Genomic DNA, 24548 nt, shown 5'->3' with positions numbered 1-24548 from the left:
CAAGAAATCAGGAAGCGCCGTTTCTGATCCTGGAGGTATTACATGCAGCCATCCTGATCGGCAGCCCATTGACATGGCCTCAATAACCGCCATCAGCTGTAAAGTTCCTTAAAGCTAGTTAAAGGCTGCCAGTTCACAGACAGCTTTTTTAAGCATCACTATCAATATGGCGAATAAGATGCACAACAAACACCAAAAGCGCAAACACAAATAAGCAACATCCACCAACACAATGAATTGATGAATTCCACTCTATGCTTTTATAAGATGTTTATGTCACTGCATTTATTTCTGTTCGCTTGCTGTAAGGTAAAGGTAAAGGGACCCCTGACCATTAGGTCCAGTCGTGGCTGACTGGGGTTGCGGCACTCATCTCGCTTTATTGGCCGAGGGAGCCTGCGTACAGCTGCCGGGTCATGTGGCCAGCATGACTAAGCGCACGGAAACGCGTTTTGAACTGCTAGGTTGGCAGGAGCAGGGACAGAGCAACGGGAGCTCACCCCATCGCGGGGATTCAAACCGCCGACCTTTTGATCGACAAGTCCTAGGCTCTGCGGTTTAACTCACAGTACCACCCACGTCCCTCTTCATTGATTATAGTTTAGATATTATTGTAACTGTTGAGTGAATTTCTGTTTAACTTTTATAAGTTGATATTATTATTTTATACTATTCTAATTGATTGTTGAATGTTACCTTTTTGATGTAGGCTGCCTGTTTTCAAGTTATGTTTTATTATCACATTTTTGTATTGCATTAGATTGTTATAAAATGTACATTTTTTGTTTCTTCAGCTTGTAAACTGATAGAAAGGTGGTATACAAATTAAAAATGATGGTGATGATGATGATTATGATGATGACCATTCCACTGTCAAACTGCACTCTTACCATCAAAAAATTCTTCCTGATGTTTAGCTTGAATCTCCTTTATTGCAACTTGAATCTGTTGGTTCAGGTCCAACAAGCTTCCTCCACCTTCCATGTGACAGCCTTTGAAATATTCGAAGGTGGCTATCAAATCTCCTCTCAATCTCCTCTTTTCCAGGCTTAAAAAACCCAACTCCTCCAACCATTCCTCATCAGGCTTGGTTTCCCTGTTCTAATCTTAGAACCATAGACTCGTAGACTTGGTGGGGACCCTGAGGGTCACCCAGTCCAACCCCCTGCGATGCGGGAATACGCAACTGTCCCATATGGGGATCAAACCTGCAACCTTGGCATTATCAGCACCATGCGCTAAGCAACTGAGCTATGTGCCTATCGCATGCATGGCCCAGAAGTGCTCTGTTAATCTTGTGTGAAATGGGGGTGAGAAAGACTTAGGTAAGGACTGGGTTTATTTATTTATTTTAGACAAAGGCAACAACCCCTAGGCTTGAAACCTCCCTCCCTCCCTTGTTAAAGAAATAGAACTACAGCTGCACAATAAAGGGCCTCACATCGGTGTAATTCTGCAATGCATTGGGGTACATTACAGCCTGCCTGCTTCAGCAAGTGCTGGATGGGCTCCCAGCTCTTCCTCTATCAGCATCCAGCTCCATCCTCTGAGCTGTTTACTGTGTGTTAAATTCTTTTGCGAAAAGACAAGGTCCCCGCCCAAAGCCAGCGCTCTCGGAAAGGAAAGCGTCAAGAACGGTGGAGAAGCTCCAGACCCTTTACATGCCTTGGGGCTGTTGTTGTTATTATTGTTGTTGTTGTTGCTAAATCATTTCTCACCCACCCTTCGCCAACAAGTCACAGAGCAGGTTGCAACAATTCGAAATTTAGGATTAACAAGAAATCAAGACAGAGTACAGTCACAGGAATAGGGTGGACCTCGAAAACACATATCTCAGGTGTCAAAAGGCCATGGTTAAAGAGGTGCAGTCGCTGGCTTTGGGAAAGTTCAGAGACGGGACACTTTAAATTGAGATAAGGTGGGTGAGCTACATGGTTGGGCTCTCCATTTTAGTACAAATTTCTCTCAATAGACACAGCTTTGCCTAGTATGCAACTTCTCTTTTTGCAAAGCAATTCTCTATTGCATTTCTGTGTGTCATTTTCAACAATACGTGCATTTCGAGGCATGATTTAAGGCACCCAGCACCTGCCGTTTTGAACACTTTGATTGCCTTGCAAAATTCAGAGAAGTGGGAATTTCGAAGGGTGGCTGTGTTTCATTTCTCATATTGTGTCAGAAAGTGCAGAATTGGTCTGTTTGCCATTATTGATTCTTGCATCGGATTACATGACCCTCAGAGTGCCTTCCACCTCTACAGTTCTATGATTCTATTACTAATCTCCCCCCATCCATAGTGAGAAAGTCATCACCAGAGTTTATGATTTGGAGTCTAGGCAGCAAGTCCATTTCAGTACAGTGGTACCTCGGGTTAAGAACTTAATTCGTTCTGGAGGTCTGTTCTTAACCTGAAACTGTTCTTAATCTGAAGCACCACTTTAGCTAATGGAGCCTCCTGCTGCCGCCTCGGCGCTGGAGCACGATTTCTGTTCTCATCCTGAAGCAAAATTCTTAACCTGAGGTACTATTTCTGGGTTAGCAGAGTCTGTAACCTGAAGCGTATGTAACCCGAGGTACCACTGTACTGGCATACACACACACACACATATATATATATCTCCATACCAAACCGTATTACAAAAGTAATATAAACCTCTTCCCCAAGAGCAGTATTTCAGGATTAAGATTACATTTCTTTAAAACTCAGTGCATTCCACGAATAACGTTAAGCATCTTCTATACAACAGAATATGCTAATTTATCCTTTACAGCACTTTCAAACAACAACAAATGACTCCACTAATCAGAGCCACATTTCATTTTCCTTAATCCGTCTAACCCATTGATCCTGTTTTCCCTTAAAAAGACCAAACCGTTTTTTAATGTAGTTGGAACCATTCTAACAAATTCCTGGCTATTTATACTGGCTGAGTTCATGATCACCGCTCCCCCCCCCCCCCAGGTTTAGACAACATCTCCTTGACATCAAATAAAAACCCATTTCGCTTTCTAGATTTAAACCAACAGAGATTGCAAGGAATCAGGCACCAACTTCCAAGGGAGAATTGGTGTGATGTCACGCATGGGGCATCAGGACATCGGGAGGAGACAAGGAGCGGAGCCGAACACTGCAGCAGAGCAGCTTCGGTTCAGGCAGCCCCTCCTTCACCTGCCGCTGCCACGGGGGAGGGTCGGGGGTCTTCTTCCCCATTCCTTCCCCTCTGTGGCAGGACGAGGAGGAGCCCAGCTCTGTGCTTGGCCTCCTTTGAATATTACGGGGCCCCAAGCCTCTCCCAAAAATTATTGGGGGGCCCAAAAGGAGATGGTACCTTCAAGGAATAACGCTGAGGGTTATAGCAATGGCGAACACTGGATATTCAAATTCCACTTGCACCCTATGCAACAACAAATTAAGCCCCCCAGCCCCTCCCTCGCCTTCCGTTGTCCGTCACAGTTGTGACGCCCTGTGGTTGTGCTCCCCTAAATCTGCCTCTGGTTGTAGCCAATGCTAGTTTTACTCGTTGCAATTAATGAGTTAAACAGATTAAAGGTAAAGGGAACCCTGACCATTAGGGTCCAGTTGTGGCCGACTCTGGGGTTGCGGCGCTCATCTCGCTTTATTGGCCGAGGGAGCCAGCAAACCGGAATAGCACATGGAAACGGCGTTTACCTTCCCGCCGGAGCGGTACCTATTTATCTACTTGCACTTTGACGTGCTTTCGAACTGCTAGGTTGGCAGGAGCAGGGACCGAGCAACAGGAGCTCACCCTGTTGTGGGGATTCGAACCACCAACCTTCTGATTGGCAAGTCCCAGGCTCTGTGGTTTAACCCACAGCGCCACCCACGTCCCACTGTTAAACAGATTAGGCATGAATTAAACAGGCTCACTGCAATTAACGAACCCCAGTTAGCCATATATCCAATAATTTCAATGGGTCTACTTTGAGAGCAACTAGCAAGGGCCCAGCTTCTAGTCTGAGGGATCATCCACACTTCCATTCCCCCCCCCGCTCCCCCCCCCCCCCCGGGAAACCGCCGTTTAGCACTGAATCAGAACGAACAGCAATTGGGTTTTCTGCAAATTGACGTTTTTTTCGATTTAGTGCTAAAAGATGGCTTGCGGGGGGGGGGGGGGGCGGCAGCAGGGCAAAGGCAAACCTGCTTGGATCCATACCTTGAAAGCACAGGACAAGCAGAAAACCACTTGGACCCATGTTTTCTGGGCAAGCAGAAGGAGGCCTGTGTGCCATTAAAGCTCTGGATCAAAGTGTGGATTTCAGTGTGTGGCTTTTCCCAGCAAGAAGCTGCAGCCGATGAGGCTTCCCTCTGTTTATGTCACAAGTGGAAGGCCTCATCGGAGCATCGGCAGACCTTAGGGAGAAAAGGCGGGCAATAAATTCAATAATTGGTGATATAGCGGGAGTCTGGATCCCTCCCCGCTATGGGAGCAGTAACTCCATTTTGGTACCGGCCGAACTAATACTCACACACAGACTTACACAACGCCCCCCGGATATCCTGACTCTTCTCTCCCCCCACAACCATCCATCAGTGAAAAGCCCGTTCCAGATCAGATTCACATCAACAAGACCTGCAAAGAACAAAGGCAAGGGAGCCTCTGCGCTTTAAGAGCCTCATCAAAGAGAACGTTCCCACATGTGGCCTCTTCCTGCAGGCGATGGGAGAAGCTGTATCTGGCAGACTTCTCTCTGTTTACGTCGCCCTGGACACACGCCGCTTCCTGGAGGTCAGAGCAGCCTGACAACGCAGCCCATTTGCCCGGGGGGGGGGGGGGCTGTCCGTCTCTGAAGGCCTTCCAACAAGGGGCAGCAACCTCTTGCGGGTGCCCAGAGGTGCCTGGCGAGAAAAGGAAGCTGGACTCGGATGGGCCTGATCCGTCAGGCTTTTCTGACGTTCAGTGCTGAGGAAAGGGCACTTTGTTGATGCTCAGGGGGACTCTTTACATCATTTCGCCTCTTGCACGTGTGGTTGTGGCTGAAACCGAAGAGCCACTGTGATCCACACGACGGTCACCTCCAGACTGGATTATTGTAACTCGCTCTACGTAGGGCTGCCCTTGAGACTGACCCAGAAACTCCAGCGGGTACAGAATGCCGCAGCGAGACTCCTTACGGGGTCCTCGCTGTGGGATCACATTCACCCAGTGCTATACCAGCTGCACTGGCTCCCGGTGGAGTAGAGGATCAGGTTTAAGGTGCTGGATTTAACCTTTAAAGCCCTATACGGCCTAGGACCCTCATACCTACGGGGCCGCCTCTCCTGGTATGTCCCACGGAGGAACTTACGATCTTCAAACAAAAACATCTTGGAGGTCCCAGGCCACAGAGATGTTAGGCTGGCCTCAACCAGAGCCAGGGCTTTTTCGGCTGTGGCTCCGATCTGGTGGAACACTCTGCCACAAGAAACTAGGGCCCTGCGGGATTTGACATCTTTCCGCAGGGCCTGCAAGACAGAGCTGTTCCACCAAGCCTTTGGCCAGGGCACAGCCTGACTCCCTCCTTTGGCAATCTTCACAGAACTCTAGCCCAATGGTTGCCATCAATTTGATTTGAATTAATTTCATAATGAAATGATTTTAGAATGTTGTATTATTTTATTGTTGTTAGCCACCCTGAGCCTGGCTTCGGCTGGGGAGGGCGGGATATAAATAAAAATTATTATTATTATTATTATTATTATTATTCAAAATGAACCCCAAATGCTGGGGGGGGGGAAGGCCCTCTCCATCTCCCGCTGCTGCCACCTTCCCTCCTTCAAGGCTCTCTCTCTCTCTCTCTCTCTCTCTCTGCCTGCCAGCTGGGCTCCATGCACAGCAGTCCGTGGAGAGAAAGGCTCTTTCAGGGCCCATTTCCTTGGGAAGTGAAGAGGTCGGAACCGTGCCCTGAACCAATGGCTGACACACAAGAGCCTTCTGTCCTCTCCTCCTCCAAACAGATGCTGTGCTTCTTTCCCTCCTTCCTGGCTCACAGGCAGGACTCCTCCCCATGGACCCTGTATGTGTCTCTGGAGGTGCCAGGTACACATGACCCTCAATCTTATTCTTCTTTTTTTCTAATCTTAAATTCAGTTCTTCATATTCTACTTCAGTTGCCTTTTTTTTTTTAAGTCCTCATGAAAATTCATCAGCAGATCAGTGCCGATTTCCCTTCACATATGCTTCTGTGCGATTTTGTTTACTACACACTTGGTTTTCTGCAGAGCCATTTCCCCTACCGCAACACAAATCTCTGTGTTACTTTCACAAACATGCATTTTGATGCAGACCTAACCCCAGTATATGCTTTGGGATTTTTTACGTGCACTTGACTGGACTGCATTGCAAATTTCGGAGCAGTGCAAATTTCGGACAATTAAGTACAGTGGTACCTCAGGTTAAGTACTTAATTCGTTCCGGAGGTCCGTTCTTAACCTGAAACTGTTCTTAACCTGAAGCACCACTTTAGCTATTGGGGCCTCCTGCTGCTGCCGCACCGCCGGAGCACGATTTCTGTTCTCATCCTGAAGCAAAGTTCTTAACCCAAGGTACTATTTCTGAGTCAGCCGAGTCTGTAACCTTAAGCTTGTGTAACCTGAAGCGTATGTAACCCAAGGTACCACTGTACAGGGCTCTTTTGCTACCCCTTCTCCAGGCACTAGCACCCTCTTTTTCTATTTTTAATGTTTTCCCGGAATGTTCCAGGTTGTGAACGAAAAGGACAATGTATTTGGTTGAAAAACATGACAGTCTAGGCTAGGGGACAGAGCCACCATCTTTTTAAGAGGATTGAGGGGGCCCGTGCGCAACGCCGCACAATGTCATTACATCTTGCGCACAACACTGCGAGTCATCATGACGTCATGCATGTGACATCATACAATGCCCTGACATCACATGTGCGATGCCGCAAGGAGCCAGGGGGCAGTGCTGATCACCCCCTGAATATTGAGGGGGCTTGACTCCCTCAAAAATACTTGTGGCGGGCCAAAACTGCCCTAGGGAGTTGGCACACCTGCTAGGGGAGGAATCTGAAAGATTTTTCCATCCATGACACTATAAAAACAGGAGTTTTTTTGCTTTGCAGTTGTAATTTAAATCTAAAACTTATTTTCTCTGTATCCCAAACCTTCCTCAATGTCATGAAATGGCTGGATGCAGAGGAGGGGTGGAAGGCAGCAGGTGGGGAACCCCAAGGGAAGAAGGGTCAGAGCCCAGAGAGTGGTGGTGGGACAACAGAGAGTGGTCAGAGGGAGAAGACTGGGAAGAAGAGGGTCGGAAGCTGAAGAGGCAACAGGGTTTAGTGAGCAGGAAGAAGCTATGGCAGAGGGCAATCCAGAATCAAAAGCAGGAGAGGAGGCTGAAGAGCAAGGGACACCAAGAGGCAGAGATGAGGCAGGCTGCTGAAGAAGCCAGGGGACCTCCCCTCTGGCCTCCCAGAACCAGAAAAGGAATGAAGAGGGAGGAGCAAAGACACATCTACAGAGCCTCAGGTTGCTTGGGAAGGACCTGGGGAGGAGGAGACTTAAGGAGCTGTGGGAAGGTGGGAATCTTAGGTTTCCGCAGCTGCCTCATTGGGACAAGACCTACTGGGAAGAGTTGCTGCATGCTCTCGTCCAGGCCTCTTGTGCTGTTTGTTCCTTTAAATAGTTAAATTCACTGACCCTGTGTGAGGTATTACTGACTTGCTCCAGGCTCCCACCCCTGACACTTACAGAGGAATTATCCAATACAATCAAACCTTGGTTCCTAAACGTTTTGGAACATTTCGGCTCCCAAACGCCAGAAACCCGGAAGTAAGTGTTCCGGTTTTTGAACGTTTTTTGGAAGCCGAACGTCCGACGCAGCTTCCACTTGAGTGCAGGAAGCTCCTGCAGCCAATCGGAAGCTGAGCCTTGGTTGTTGAACATTTCAGAAGCCGAACGGGTTTCCGGAACTGTTATGTACTGAGTTGAATAGGATCCAAAATGCAGCAGTCTAGTTGGTCCTAGAACAATAGGATTCGGAATGCAGCAGTCTGATTGGTCCACAGGAACCACCCAATCCAGACAACCGAGGATTCACTGTATTCCTGTTTTATTCTCATAACAGCCCACTCAGTAGTGAGACTCCAAGAACCGCTCAGTAAAGCTCTCTTTTCCTAGAAGGTACACAGGTAGCTGCCTTATTCCAAGTCAGAACCATGGTTCCATCTCGCTCAGTATTGTACACACTGACCGGCAGCAGATCTCCAGGGTTTCAAGCAGGGAGCCTTTCACCACCTGTTCCTAGAGATGCTATTGGAGGCGGGCAGAACCTGGGACTTTCTGCATGCAATAGAGATGCTCTAACCATTTTGCTGCAGCCTGCCCTCTCAGCGTAGCGGCAGCCTTTGCAGGGTAATGGAAGACAGCTGCCGCAGAGGCGACACGTCATTAAAGCCTCCCAGAAGGCACTTAAAGCGATTTTTCAGATCAGCTGTGAAAATGTCCCGAAGCCTCGGTTCAAAGCCGTGGATGCTTAGGGTGGCTTTTCAGTCGCTCCATTCATTTCTTTGTAAAACCAGCAGTACTAAAGGCATGCCGATGCGAGCGGGAAAGAAACCTGGGGATACAATCAATGTACAGAGGAGGGTCAATACTATACCTGACAACTACCTGACATTTAGAAGACATCTGAAGGCAGCCCTGTTCAGGGAAGTTTTTAATGTGTGACATTTCATTGTCTTTTTAATCTTTGTTGGAAGCCGCCCAGAGTGGCTGGGGAAACCCAGCCAGATGGGCAGGGTATATATATATATATATATATATATATATATATGCAGGTTTTGGTGTCCTCGGGTGTCTTCCCGTGTAAAAGTTGGGGTGTCTAGGCGACGTTTCGACGAGGTCTCACTCGTCATCTTCAGGCTGGTGCTTTCGGCTTCTTGTTACTGGAACAGAGCAGGATCTCAGTGTTTGAGTTCCTATAAATACTGTTGAGGAGGTGTGGTGTATAGCCTCCAATGTTCTGGGCAGAGAGGAGGTTCCCAGGCTAGTGTGCCTTTTCTTCTTTTGTTCCTTAATTACTTGAGGGATATCTTGAGTGATTTCTTGAGTGATTTCCTGAATCCCACTTAGGTGGGTCATTAGGTGTGGATTAGTTGCTAAAGCCTTCGTGTCTTGAACTCTTGAACTTTGTGAAGAGTTTTTCTGAGAAGATGGCTGTACTGCACTTGGCTGTGCTCTGGCTTGGCTTCGTGTATAGGGGCGAGCTGTGGTTTTGTGGCCTGTGCCAGCCAGATCTGTGTAGGGATTGCAGGGGGGTGCAGCATCCGGAGGTGCCACCCTGGTTTGGCTACTGGATGGTGTCTGTGATTTATCTGTGGAGAGGGTCTGGGTTTGGGTCTGGTGTGGTTGATTGGTGATGGCGTTCTGTGTGCCTCTGGATCTGGTGTCAGATTTTGTGGGGAGGGCTAATTTCCAGATGTCTGGCAAGCGGGATGTGTCGTCACGCTTGTTCATGTTGTGAGGGTGTTTCTCTATCTCGATGGCTTCCATGATTATTCTCTTGTGGTGATGTTCCATGTTAAAGAGCAATTTGGAATCTGCAAAATTAATTTCGTGTCCTGTTTCTTTCATGTGTTGGAAAAGAGAGGAAGTTTTTTCTTCTTTTTTGACGGCATTCTTGTGTTCTGCGATCCGTGCATTTATTCGTCTGTTTGTTTGTCCAATGTACGTGGCTGGGCAGACTTTGCAGGGTATTTCATAGACCCCTTGGTTTTCCAACTGAATTTTATCCTTGGGGTTTCTGAGGATATTGGCTATTTTTTGGTTGGTGCAAAAGGCTGTTTTGATATTGTGTTTATGGAGGATTTTGCTAATTTTATCTGTAGTGCCCTTGATATAAGGAAGGAGGGCTATGCCATTGTTTTCTTCTGTGTCTTGGTTTTTGGGGGGTGTTTCTTTTTGGATTAGCTTCGTAACCCTGTTTTGCTGGTATCCATTGGCAATTAACACATTTGAGAGATTCTGTAACTCAGTTGTCAAGTGGTCTTCGTCAGCCAGGCGTTTGGTTCTGGAGATGAGAGTCTTGGCTACGGAGTTTATTTGTGCAGGGTGGTGGTGTGATTGTGCATGTAAGTAGCGGTTGGTGTGTGTTTTTTTCGGTAGATAGTGTGTCCTAGGGAGCCATCAGGTTTTTTGTAGATTAGGACGTCAAGGAAGGGAAGTTGGTTGTTGGCTTCTATTTCCATAGTGAATTGTATTTTGGGGTGTAGGCTGTTGAGATGTGTGAGGAAGCTATCCAGTTTTTCCTTCCCGTGTGGCCAAATTACAAAGGTGTCGTCAACATATCTGAGCCAAAGTTTGGGTTTGTGTTCTGACTTGTCTAAAGCATTGGTTTCAAAGTGTTCCATGTACAGGTTAGCGATGACCGGTGAGAGGGGTGATCCCATAGGTGCTCCTTCTATCTGTTTGTATCTTTGTCCATTGTGGATGAAGTACGTGTTGGTTAGGCAGTGGTTGGTCAGGTCCAAGATGTATTCGGGGGGATTGTATTTGTTTTGAATGGCTGTCAAGGCTGAACTGAAACCAAAGTACTCTCCAAAGGTTTCAACTTTGCAGTCGCCCCGAGACGCATCCCCACGGAAAACATCATATGCGGAGTCGAAGCTAGCCTAACCAAAATCAATCCAGATGAAGCCAATAAAATCAGACTTGAAGTCACCAACATCCTCTGCTCCAGCAAACCACCCAGAAGCAATTTACACAAAGAAGAACAGAAAGCACTCACCAACCTGAGGAAAGACAACAACATAATCATTCTCCCAGCAGACAAAGGTAATGCCACTGTTGTGATGAACACATCGGACTACCAAGCAAAACTATCAAATCTACTCCAAGACCCTACCTACCAACCTATAAAAACAGATCCCACCACCTATCTGGAAAAAACCACCAAATCCAAAATAAAAGCCTCTCCTATCAGTGAAGAAATCCAGCTAAGAATCATCCCCAGAGAAAAATCATCCAGATGCCCCAAACTCTACGGCCTCCCCAAGATACACAAAGAAGGAACACCACTCAGACCAATAGTCAGCTCCATAGGCTCACCTCTACAAAATCTCGCTAAATTTCTCGCCAAGCAACTTCAGCCCTATGCAGAATCCATCTCTTCACACGTTCCAAACTCCTTCCAGTTCATAGAAACAATAAAGAAGCAAAACCTACAACCCAATGACCTACTTGTGAGCTTCGATGTTGTATCTCTCTTCACACAAGTGCCCATTAATGAAGCCTTGACAGCCATTCAAAACAAATACAATCCCCCCGAATACATCTTGGACCTGACCAACCACTGCCTAACCAACACGTACTTCATCCACAATGGACAAAGATACAAACAGATAGAAGGAGCACCTATGGGATCACCCCTCTCACCGGTCATCGCTAACCTGTACATGGAACACTTTGAAACCAATGCTTTAGACAAGTCAGAACACAAACCCAAACTTTGGCTCAGATATGTTGACGACACCTTTGTAATTTGGCCACACGGGAAGGAAAAACTGGATAGCTTCCTCACACATCTCAACAGCCTACACCCCAAAATACAATTCACTATGGAAATAGAAGCCAACAACCAACTTCCCTTCCTTGACGTCCTAATCTACAAAAAACCTGATGGCTCCCTAGGACACACTATCTACCGGAAAAAAACACACACCAACCGCTACTTACATGCACAATCACACCACCACCCTGCACAAATAAACTCCGTAGCCAAGACTCTCATCTCCAGAACCAAACGCCTGGCTGACGAAGACCACTTGACAACTGAGTTACAGAATCTCTCAAATGTGTTAATTGCCAATGGATACCAGCAAAACAGGGTTACGAAGCTAATCCAAAAAGAAACACCCCCCAAAAACCAAGACACAGAAGAAAACAATGGCATAGCCCTCCTTCCTTATATCAAGGGCACTACAGATAAAATTAGCAAAATCCTCCATAAACACAATATCAAAACAGCCTTTTGCACCAACCAAAAAATAGCCAATATCCTCAGAAACCCCAAGGATAAAATTCAGTTGGAAAACCAAGGGGTCTATGAAATACCCTGCAAAGTCTGCCCAGCCACGTACATTGGACAAACAAACAGACGAATAAATGCACGGATCGCAGAACACAAGAATGCCGTCAAAAAAGAAGAAAAAACTTCCTCTCTTTTCCAACACATGAAAGAAACAAGACACGAAATTAATTTTGCAGATTCCAAATTGCTCTTTAACATGGAACATCACCACAAGAGAATAATCATGGAAGCCATCGAGATAGAGAAACACCCTCACAACATGAACAAGCGTGACGACACATCCCGCTTGCCAGACATCTGGAAATTAGCCCTCCCCACAAAATCTGACACCAGATCCAGAGGCACACAGAACGCCATCACCAATCAACCACACCAGACCCAAACCCAGACCCTCTCCACAGATAAATCACAGACACCATCCAGTAGCCAAACCAGGGTGGCACCTCCGGATGCTGCACCCCCCTGCAATCCCTACACAGATCTGGCTGGCACAGGCCACAAAACCACAGCTCGCCCCTATACACGAAGCCAAGCCAGAGCACAGCCAAGTGCAGTACAGCCATCTTCTCAGAAAAACTCTTCACAAAGTTCAAGAGTTCAAGACACGAAGGCTTTAGCAACTAATCCACACCTAATGACCCACCTAAGTGGGATTCAGGAAATCACTCAAGAAATCACTCAAGATATCCCTCAAGTAATTAAGGAACAAAAGAAGAAAAGGCACACTAGCCTGGGAACCTCCTCTCTGCCCAGAACATTGGAGGCTATACACCACACCTCCTCAACAGTATTTATAGGAACTCAAACACTGAGATCCTGCTCTGTTCCAGTAACAAGAAGCCGAAAGCACCAGCCTGAAGATGACGAGTGAGACCTCGTCGAAACGTCGCCTAGACACCCCAACTTTTACACGGGAAGACACCCGAGGACACCAAAACCTGCATTCCTGTACCCGTGAAAATCTACGAAAGCATATATATATATATATATATATATATTATTATTATTATTATTATTATTATTATTTAATAGAACAGAACTCTAGCCCAATGGTTGCCATTAATTTGATTTTGAACTGATTTTAAAATGAATTGATTTTAGAATGTTGTTTTACTTTTATTATTGTTAGCCGCTCTGAGCCTGGCTGGGAAGGGCGGGTTATAAATAAAAAACTGATGATGATGATGATGATGATGATGATGGGAGCCACCCAGCATGGCTGGGGAAACCCAGGCAGAAGAGTGGGGTATTAATAATAATAATAATAATAATAATAATATGTTCTTAATAAGTGAACCAGGGTGCACCTTTTCTTTGAAACTGGCACATCTCCAAATTTTGCAATGTCAGTCTCCAGCCAAGTAATGTGTATGAAAATGCATTTATACCAAGGTAATGCATGTGTGAGGGTGTGTATATGAGTGAAAACAACATACAAAGATGCATTGTATTTGGTGAAATTAGTTTGTGCAAATGTTATACAGAATTAGGCCAAATTGCAGAGGGGGGGGGGGAGGAGAAAATTGCACTATCATGAAGCCTTTTTAAACTAACGAATAAATCACAAACTGATGTGGAAATGTGGAGAGATAAACTTAACACTGGAAAAATTAGAAACGGAGACAAACTGAAACTGACAGACTTACTGGTCAGTCACTCCCTGGCACTGCCATTTCCAGCAATCCCATGAAAGTGGGGGCCTAGAGATCATTACCAAGGGCCACCCCCAGAACCCGCTTCCCTTGCCTGCATTTGGAGCTACAGAGTGTGAGAATATAGAGAATTGTAGCAAGAATATAGAGAATTGTGGAAACAATAGGCAGCAAGATGCATGCTGGGACCAAAAGGGAAAAGGCCTTCAGAGAAGAGGGAGCGGTTTTAGGGTGGGCCTGAGCGAAGGAAACGCTTGTGTTTAGAATAGGAAACAAGAACCACCCATGATCATTGCCAAATATCCTTTGCGTTGACCCCAAACAACCTATGTCCTGTCTGCTAGCATGTTCTCCTCCATATCAAAAGCAAAGGCTTCTGGACTTCACATAGGAATTTGCAGCCATGCTTTCACACACACACACACACACACACACACACACACACGTGTCTTGTCATCTGCTTTAAAACATAAACCCCAAAGTCTCATTGAGCTAAATGAGCCTTAGTTCTGCGCAGACATGCCTAGGATGGAGCTATTTCACACTCTGCACGTGCTCAAAGGCGCTCTCCTTTCCCCAACATTCTGCTCCTTTGACTTCAGCTGAATGAGGATGGAATTATTCAGCGGGAAAGAAACACACTCTGCACTTGCTTATTCACAACCTCCTGGCCCCGAAACGACGATCCAGGAGGATAACGCAAACACCACCACAACTGCAACTCCCCGCTCCAGTTAAGCTCTGTTTGAACCCTTCTCGTCTTAGCTGACTGTGTTCCTTGGAGTTTCCCGTTTGGAGATAAACTGGCGGGCACACACCCCTCTTTAATCATGGCACTTCCTTTTGCATATCTTCTATTTATGTTAGAACCTTTCTTGGCCGCTTTTCTGGCCAAGGCTTGGCAGCATCTGCATCTCATTCTGTGCAAGGTTATCGGCTACCCATGACAAATCATGCACACACACCCCGGCTCCTCTGCCAAGCGCCACCCCAGCTCAGCCTTGCTTTTGCAACGGTCTCTGTTTGCGCCCTGGGCAAGCAGATGGAGACCAGGGGAGGTCTCCCAGTCCATGAGCTGCCGAGCTGCCTAGCTGCCTCCATGTTCCTCCTCCAAAAATAGAGGCACAGGCTGGATCTTTTTCCAGAAACCTTTACACAGCTCAGGGAGCAGGGCTGACCCCAGACATTTCGGCACCTGGCGCTAGCCGCAAAACGGTACCCCTCACTTCCTCACCAGGAAAGAAGGAGTGAGTGAAGATCTACACCAGTAACTAGCGGGGAAGAAAAATCTACCTCAGGATTTGCTGCCGCCTGAGGCAGTCGCCTCACCTTGTCTCATGGGTGGGCCGGCCGTGTTAGGGAAGTACCCGGGGATGTTGGCACCCCCGGCAGTTCCGCAGCTTGCCTCTATTTGAGGTAGTTTGGGCTGGGAGGCAGTGTCTGGTCCGGTGAGCTGCGTGGCAGAGTGGGAATTCAAACCCTGGTCTCCCAGTTCATAGTCCAACACTACAGGGTGGTGTAGTGGTTAAGAGCAGTGGACTCGTAATCTGGTGAACCGGGTTCGCTTCCCTGCTCCTCCACATGCAGCTGCTGGGTGACCTTGGGCCAGTCACACTTCTCTGAAGTCTCTCTGCCTCACTCACCTCACAGAGTGTTTCTTGTGGGGGAGGAAGGGAAAGGAGAATGTTAGCCGCTTTGAGACTCCTTAAAAAGGTAAAGGGACACCTGACCATTAGGTCCAGTCATGACCGACTCTGGGGTTGTGGCGCTCATCTCGCTTTATTGGCCGAGGGAGCCGGCGTACAGCTTCTGGGTCATGCGGTCAGCATGACTAAGCACCTTCTGGCGAACCAGAGCAGCGCATGGAAATGCCGTTTACCTTCCCGCCAGAGCGGTACCTATTTATCTACTTGCACTTTGACATGCTTTCGAACTGCTAGGTTGGTAGGAGCAGGGAACGAGCAACGGGAGCTCACCCCGTTGCGGGGATTCGAACTGCCGACCTTCTGATCGGCAAGTCCTGGGCTCTGTGGTTTAACCTACAGCGCTACCCGCATCTCCTTGAGACTCCTCAGGGTAGTGATAAAGCGGGATAGCAAATCCAAACTCTTCTTCTTCTTCTTCTCTAGCCACTACACCGCAAGCCACACCCCACTCTAGTCCTGGAATGTGCCCTTGAACTTCTTGCCTGGTTGGAGAGGTGCAATGTGGTTTGTCTGTGTGGAAACCCCTGACCTTTGCACGGCTAGGGTGTTGTCTTCTACATAGCAGCAAAACAGTCGCATCCGTTGCCCTGCCCACTCCTGAATCTGGCTCCGCCCACCCACAGCATGGGCCCACTTCATGCCTGAAGGTTTTCTGCGATGGGCCAAGGAGGTCCCTGCCCTTGCTTTGCACAGGATCATCGGGTCAGAATGCATCTCCTGGGCTTCTGCAGGTCCTGGAACAACAGGAATCCTGCCTCAAAGAGCTTCGTAATCTTCTTTAAAAAGAAACAAGGAAAGGGCAAAGGAGAAGCCTGTCCCAGCCCTCCCTCCCCACTGATGGCTCACGGCGATGGGAAAGAACCTCATTACTGCAATATCTTGGACACGGCTTAACTGGGAATAAGCATAGTTGAATCCGCTGGAGCTTACTTCTGTGTAAACATTGGGTCCGGGCCATCACTCTGCCTCAGGGAGCAAGTCCGTCTAAGCCAAGCCAACTTCAATCTCTCCAAACAGCTTTTAAAGCGTGTAAGGATGAGCTCTGCCGGGGCAATGGCCCGTCCAGTCCAGCGTCCTGTTCTCACAGTGGCCACCCAGATCGGAGAATCATAGAATGGCAGAGGTAGAAGGGAGCCTGGGGGTCATCTAGTCCAACCCCTTGCAATGCAGGAATCTCAGCTAAAGCATCTAGGACAGATGGCCTTCCAACCTCTGCGTATAAACCTCCATGGAAGGAGAGTCTGCCACCTCCCAAGGGAGACCGTTCCACTGTCTAACAGATGCCTATGGGGAACCTGAGGGCAACTGAACTTTCCTCTCCTGTGGCTTCCAGAAGCTGGTCTTCAGTAGCCTCTGACCATCAGAGCAAAGCCACCCTAGCTAGTAGGCATCAAGAGTCTTCTCCTCCTCCATTGCATTCACCCAATTCTCTTTTAGAGTCCTCCACATTGGTGGCCTCCTGCAAGGGACAAATATGGAGGGCTGCACAGGTTCCCCCATCACAGGTCCTTATCCTAGTGCCTTTACCTGAACCAGTCAGGCTACACTGAAGATGACACAACCTTCAAACCCTGGGAGCACAGGAAAGACAAAATCTGAAAAGTATCTTCCGGCGAAGAGTCAAACAGCAACGATCCAGCTAGGATGGAACCTCTGGCTTCATTCGTTCCCTGGCACCATGATTTGACCATAATCACAGCTTGCCCTTCAAAATGATTCAGGAGCAAGTGGAAGGATTCAAACCTAGGACAGAGTCTAAGAGACTAAAGCTGGATGAAATTCTTCCCATTAATGACTCCCATTAAAGGGTTCCACCCCCCTCCCCCCAAAATGCACACTTTATGGACCAGACAATAAGCACATCACATATTGCGTGGATCCCAGTAGTGATGTATGGAAGTGAGAGCTGGACCATAAAGAAGGCTGATCACCAAAGAATTGATGTTTTTGAATTATGGTGCTGGAGGAGAGTCTTGAGAGTCCCATGGACTGCAAGAAGATCAAACCTCTCCATTCTGAAGGAAATCAGCCCTGAGTGCTCACTGGAAGGACAGATCGTGAAGCTGAGGCTCCAATACTTTGGCCACCTCATGAGCAGAGAAGACTCCCCAGAAAAGACCCTGATGTTGGGAAAGATTGAGGGCACAAGGAGAAGGGGACGACAGAGGATGAGATGGTTGGACAGTGTTCTTGAAGAAGGTTAGGTTGAGCGATTTGCTCAGAGCCATCCAATGAGCATCAAATGCCCACCCCTTTGTCCCAGTTTCGCCCTCAGAAGCGATTAGGATGGAGACAGAACTAGAATGAGCTGGCTATGTCTCTCATTGGCTCTGGCGCCACCTGCTGTCGGCCTCCCTGCCTTCCACCCTATCAGTCCCAATTGCTACCAGCCGCCACCACCATCATGGGGAAAAGAACTGAAGTGCTGGATCAGACCAAAGGTATAACAACGCAGAGGGAAGCAGGGCCCCAAAGGCACATGCCCTTCTGCACAATCTCCCAGAGCCTGCATTTCAGCAGTGGGAAGGGACAGAGGGAAAAGCAGATGGAGCAGAGAATGTCACTCTTTGGCTATATATCAACAACACAAAAGCCAGAGGGTTCTGCAAAACACAGGCAACACCTCTCCATCCTGTGGGGAAAAATCTGCAGCCAAAATGACAATTTATGTTTACTGTACAAGTGTATAAAGGGGTTATGGCTCACAGAGAGCTGAATTGCCAGAGAGGATATCTCTGCAGTATCATATCCCTTAGGCAAATGATTTTTATCCTTACTATTTCCTCCTCGCCTCTATCGCCCTCTTTTCTCATTTACCTGCTGATGGAAATCAATGTGTCATTTGCTCTCTCCCAAGAGCAAACACCCTCTTAGTACTTTTAGTATGTAGAAAGCAACTTGTAAGTATCGCTAATGGCCTCGTATTCTTCACAGTGCTGACTCCTGGCAAGACTTATATGTGAGTAAACATCATATTTTCTTGTGCTTACTGCGCAGTCTGCCACCTGATTATTTTTGTAGGAGGGAAAGAGGGTGAATCGCAAACGGCAGGAGCATATTTAAGTATATTTAAGGCTAAGCAGCCTAGTTTCAAGTTTCTGTTCTTATTCCTGTAATATTTTAACTCAGAGCAGCTAAAGCTCTAAACCTCACTCACGTGAGACTGAAGAGATAAATTAAGTTTACTATATCCTCTCCTACTTGCCAAAATCCATCCACTATATCCCCTCTCCAGGCAAGCAAGAGGCATGACCGTGAGTCAAGGGCATGTCTTGTCCAAGCAAAAGCACTCAAGGAGAAGAGTCAGTGAAGGCTCTGGGGAGAGTCCCAAGGTCTGGACAGAGAGTCCTGGAGGACCATATCCTTCCCCTGGGCCTTGAGGTCCCCTTCTCCTGGTATAGCAGCACATCCTGCTCCACACTTGATCACCATCACCTTATCAGAGTGTCCCTGGACTCCTAGGTGGAGTGACGTGAACAAGGCTCTACTGGAAGGCTGCAGCAGTATCAAAATGGAGGCATGTGGAACAGTGGAGGATAGTCCATTAAGGCGAAGGGGCATTGCCCCACCAGCCTCATTCTGCCTTCAATCAGGCCCCACCTCCCTGCCTTCTTTCTTACAACCAGCCTCCCCCTTTGTCTTCCCCAGAGCGGGTGGGGCAACCCACCCAGATGAGAGGGGTATAAATAATAAGATTGTTGTTAGCATTGGTATCAGTGTTGCCCTTGAAGAACTCAGCAGGGAGGAGGAAGGGGGCAAGACTAGCATTGGTTGCCTCTGCTTGCTGTTGGTTCTGGCTCCCTCTACTGTTGAGCTCCCTTCTTTTCCCCCCACCAGCCCAAATGGACACCAACCATTGCAGATGTCAAAGCACAGTAGGAGTTTGCTATAGTTAGGGAGCCCATGCTGAAGGCAGGCGAGGCCACTGCCTTGCTGAAGCTAAGGAGGTCTGGTCTGTGCATGGATGGGCAACCTCTTGAGAACCATGCAAAAGCCCCCTTGGGCAGGTAGGCTAGAGATATAAGGAAATAAATGGAATCAGTAAAGGATCATCCAGTCCTCTTCCAGCTTTCTGGCTAGGACTGCTTCATGTGTGCATTCCTCAGCCTGCATTTCTCCCATGAGCTGGTAGACAGTCCACCACTTGATGGAATTGACTTTAAAGGTGAAGGGACCCCTGACCTTTAGGTCCAGTCATGGCCGACTCTGGGATTGCGGCGCTCATCTCATTTTACTGGCTGAGGGAGCTTCCGGGTCATGAGGCCAGCATGACTAAGCCACTTCAGGCGAACCAGAGCAGCGCACGGAAACACCGTTTACCTTCCCGCTGGAGCAGTACCTATCTATCTACTTGCACTTTGACGTGCTTTTGAACTGCTAGGTTGGCAGGAGCAGGGACCGAGCAATGGGAGCTCACCCCGTCGCAGGGATTCGAACCGCCGACCTTCTGATCGGCAAGTCCTAGGCTCTGTGGTTTAACCCACAGTGCCACCTGCGTCCCTGGAATTGACTTTAAAAAACCCTAAAAAGCCTGCAACCACATCGTTTTGTGCCATAAATCTAGCATCAAGTTCTCTGATGAGGCAGATCTGTTTCCAGTCGCCCCAAACAACTGGTTCAAACAACAATAAACAGGTTTTTGACTGAACTTTGGAAAGGATGTGCTGACAACGTAAGTCATTCAACTCTGGAACAGAGATGGACTTGGAAGGAGACAAAGACTCTCCTTCTTTTAGAGAACCTTGGTGGCCAAACTACCAGTAGATTTATTGCATCAGCAGGAGAGTTGGACTAGATGATATTTGGGTGGTATCCAACTGAGTCCTACTCAAAGTAGACCCAGCGAAATCATGAATTAGTTATGCCCATTAAAATAAATGAGTCTACTAGAATTGGATACAGATTTATGATTCCATCTAACTAGGCATCATTTAACTTCTTCGTCGATATCTTCCTTTCCCTTACATCTTCCTTCTCTTCAACTTTTATGTCCTCTTAGGTGATTGTATTAATATACCCCAGACTCTCAGTCTATCCAGTTCTGTGCCCCAAACAATAGTTTGCTCTTAGGGACACCAGTTGCAAAAGAGGACAGGATTCCTGCATCTTTAATAGTGGCATACCTGCCGAGTTTCCCTCTTAAAGGAGCAGGAGCCCCATCCTCTTTTGAATCTTTTATCTCAGCCTTTATCCTTCACCCACCTTGCTATCTATGCTTCAGTACATCCAGTTACCTCTGCCCCTTCCCATTGCTTTCGCCCTCCTCTTAAATGCCTGCAACACAGGGTCACACTCCATGAGTTGGGTGAGGTGGAGCTTGGACCACAAAGGCCACATTTGTGAGTCTTTAAGGTGCCACAAGACTCTTCGTTGGTTTTGCTGCAATGGACTAAGATGTCTACTGCTCTGGAAAACTGCCCTTCCTTGAAACTGATAGGAATGTAGAATAATGGCCTTCTACATTGGTCCATCTAAGCCGTACTGATAGGAAGTGGCTCACCAGGGTTTCAAACAGGGAGACTTTCCTAGACCTCCCTGAAGATGGCGGGAGTTGAGCCTGGGACCTTCTGCATATTAGGCAGATGCTCTAACCACTGAGCTAAGGTCCTTTCTAGACTAGGAACATGAGAAGCTGCCTTATGCTGTCAGACCTCTGGCCCATCTAACTCAGTATTGTGTACACTGACTGGCAGCAGCTGTCCAGGGGTTCAGACAGGAGACAGCCCCAATGTCTACAAACACACACACACACAAGTATCTGATATCTAGGGCAGACTTCAGACTTGTCAGAGCTGGCTTCTCTCACTAGTAGGAATGGGAGAGAAATCTGATTTACTTCATGTCAAAAGGTAGAGGTACCCAATCCACGCTTTCCAAGACAAAACCTAACCATCCTTCAGAATTCACACTTCTCTGAACTTTGCAGTGCAGTCCTGCCAGCCAATAAATGTGTACAGAAATACATGTGCTGGGGTAAAGCATGCATAAAACTGCACATAACTGTGAAAATAACATACCAAAATGAAGAACGTTTGGGGGAAATTGCTTGCATAGACATTCTGCTTTAAAAAGGTATATTACTGGGAGAAATGCTGTGGAACTTTCCTGAGGACTTGCTATAAGAATATTAATAGCAGCAAACTGAGGTGGAAATATGGAGAACTGAACTTCTAATTGGAAAAATAGAAAATTATGGAAATTAAATGGACAGATTCACCCCCCCCCCCTCACTTGAACCACAAGATTCAGCCTTTGCCCTCCGGGTGCACTCCAGCCAACACATGCTTTGGATTCCAGTGCTTTTGGACTACAACTCTCATCACTGGCTGGGGCTGATGGGAGTTGTAGTCCAAAACATATGGAGGGCACCAGGTGGGCGAAGGCTGCCCAAGATCTATCCAGAAGAGCCAGGGTAGTGTGAAAGAACTGTGTGCCTCTGAGCACATGGTTAACCTGTGAATTAATGTTCAGTGCTGGAACTGAACTGAGCGCACACAAAAGTCCACTTTGGGTTACCATTCTTCTCCCTTTCATCACCCCAACAAAGGCAGGAAAATTGGCTTTCTTGTTGCTGCCATTGTTGAACAGCCGGCAGTCAACCCCACTTGCCAATCTACTGTGAAATCCACACAGAGACCCACAGGCTACCCCAGTAGGTTTTGAATTCCACGTGGCTCTCTCTTCGCTGAAAGAGCTGTCCTTTGACAGCTTTCTGAAAACGTTCTCATAAGCCGCCTGACTACACCGGAGGAATTATAGCTTTAGAGATAAGACAGATTCCTGGAAACGTTCTCACAAGCTGCCCGGTGACACCAGAGGAATTATAGTTTCATAGATAAGACGCAACCATTCATTATCCTTTCATCCCTCTGGAGCATCATTCCGTTCATTCACACTTTGCGATACTTCTTCAGTGGCTATGCTCAGCCGATGTACTTTTTATTTTCGTCAATGAATTCACATTTTCTTCACAATGCCATCATGACTTTAGTAAGCACAATACTTTATTATTTAAAAAGCCACCTGTCTGTGCTCTATAGATTGCCACTAGATCTTGAGGGATTGAAACTCGTACATTAAACTCATCCCTGTGTCAAACAGCACTGCCTTCTCTTGCCTGCTCCAAAACTGCTTCATCTCTCCCTGCCTTCATCCACCCTTAATCTCTCTTCCGTTCCATCCATCCATCTGTCCCTCTCTCTCTCCCATCTCACTCCCATTCATCTGCACCAAATTACTGTTCAGATACATTTACGTAGGATAGCGAACATCTGTCTATCAGCATCAAACTTTCTTACCTGCTCCCTTCTCTCCTCAGCCTGTCAGTCTCTTGTTACCATGACATGTTCTTAAAAACTCAACTTTCCCATCAGCAAAACAATGCTTTCCTTTATCACTGTAGCTGCTCGGGGATCCTTTCAGGAAAGCCCAAATATTTTTTTCAAAACTCAGGGCATCTTTAGCACACAACACCACTTCCCCCCAGGTCTTTCCCTGCTTCAGCTGCCCCACAGGGAATCCCCTCCTTACTTGCAAAAAGTTTGATGCTCGGGCTGCAAAGAGCTCCACTCGTCTGCTGCCTCTCTCTGCTTCGCTCCCTCTCTCTGCGCGACTCTTTCTCCTGCCCTGGAGAGAGAGAGGAGGCGAATGTGTTGGCCTTTGGATTTCCTGGCTCAGTACAGCACTGGGGTGTGAGCGAGCATATGTGCATCACTCACTCACACTCACACACAAACACACACACACACATAGACTCATTCACTCCTTTGCTTCTGCTTGGTTTGGAATCGGAGGCAGTCAGACATGAAACGCCATGAGATCATAAGGGAATCTCTGATAACCATCTTGGCACAGAGATTCAGATCACTCCATAGTCCTCCTGTTCCAACACACTTGTTCATATCTATGTTAAACTTTCTCCCTCCCGCACACACATCTCTTTTCACTTTGCTGCCCTCTTTCTCTCTGTGTGATATGTGGCCTCCATCCATTGATCCTTTCCCCTGGAACCATCTCTGTCTGTCTTTCTCTCTCTCTCTCTGTCTCTCTCCACGTTGTGGCTCCACACACCATAAACTAAAAGCTGCTTCACACGCAAGCACTCTCTCCTACAGTGCTGTTGCTTCCATATAAGAGGGGATCCCCTGTGCAGACTGTCACGCAACTGGCATGATCTATGAATGTAAGGACCAGGTCAGCGACTCACCTAGTCAGGCAACCTGTTCTCACAGTGGCCAAGCCGATGCTTCGATGGGAAACCCTGCAAGTAGGACTTGTGCTGCTTTTCCAACTTGTGACCTCCAACAGCGACTGGTATCCAGCAGTGGAGACAGGGAATAGCCATCTTGGCCGGAAGCCACTGATAGTCTTGTCCTCTGTGAATTTGTCTAGCACACACCCACACCCCTTACAGCCTTCTAAAGTTGGTGACTTGGCAGTGAATTCTTGTGGCAGTGAATTCCGCAGATTCACTGCTCCACAAAACACAGCTTCCCATTCCATGTATACACAATTAAATAGATGTAGGTGCACGTTCCTCGAATTTATTAATAATCAGATCTTTGTGGTTTCTTCAGCTGAAAAAAAGGCTCCCAGGGAGTTCTCAGACGGTCATTATTTGGGGTTGGGATTCAATCACATACTGGCAAATTCAGGTTGCTTGATTATAGTTGATTTGAAGATCTTGCTCAGCCCCCGGCAGACTTTTATAATAGAGGAAGTGATGGGGGGGGGGATGAACTAGAAAGTATATTAGTATTAGTATTAGTATTAGTATTATTACAGTGTTGTGGTCTAAACCACAGAGCCTAGGGCTTGCCGATCAGAATGTCGGTGGTTCGAATCCCCGCGACGGGGTGAGCTCCCATTGCTTGGTCCCTGCTCCTGCCAACCTAGCAGTTCAAAAGCACGCAGTGCAAGTAGATAAATAGGTACCACTCCGGTGGGAAGGTAAACGGCGTTTCCCTGCGCTGCTCTGGTTCGCCAGAAGCAACTTAGTCATGCTGGCCACATGAACCCCAGAGTCATCCGCAACTGGACTTAACTTACAGTGCTACCTCGGGTTAAATACTTTAAATATGGTTCCTTAAATTTAGTCTCTATATTAGTCTCTATGCGGTCAAAAATGTTTGCAGGATCCA

General features: G+C 47.4%; 1 protein-coding gene across 17 annotated transcripts in view; it reads right to left on the bottom strand.

The window, feature by feature from the left end:
• The window catches only part of TNXB (tenascin XB), a 121389-nt gene extending 97465 nt beyond the window's left edge, over positions 1–23924 (bottom strand). For 6 of the 17 annotated variants that reach the window (XM_083424511.1, XM_083424526.1, XM_083424514.1 and 3 more), the window contains exon 1: positions 22939–23923. The gene's annotated coding sequence lies outside the window, so the exon portion shown is untranslated. Of the gene's footprint in view, positions 1–15937; positions 16068–22938 lie in introns of those variants that run through there. The other 11 variants (XM_083424527.1, XM_083424521.1, XM_083424522.1 and 8 more) reach the window with 6 other exon arrangements.
• Positions 23925–24548: the final 624 nt, after the last annotated feature.

Source organism: Podarcis tiliguerta (assembly GCF_965153285.1).
Source record: "Podarcis tiliguerta genome assembly, chromosome: 2".
NCBI lineage: Eukaryota > Metazoa > Chordata > Lepidosauria > Squamata > Lacertidae > Podarcis > Podarcis tiliguerta.
This window is presented reverse-complemented; position numbering and strand designations above follow the sequence as displayed.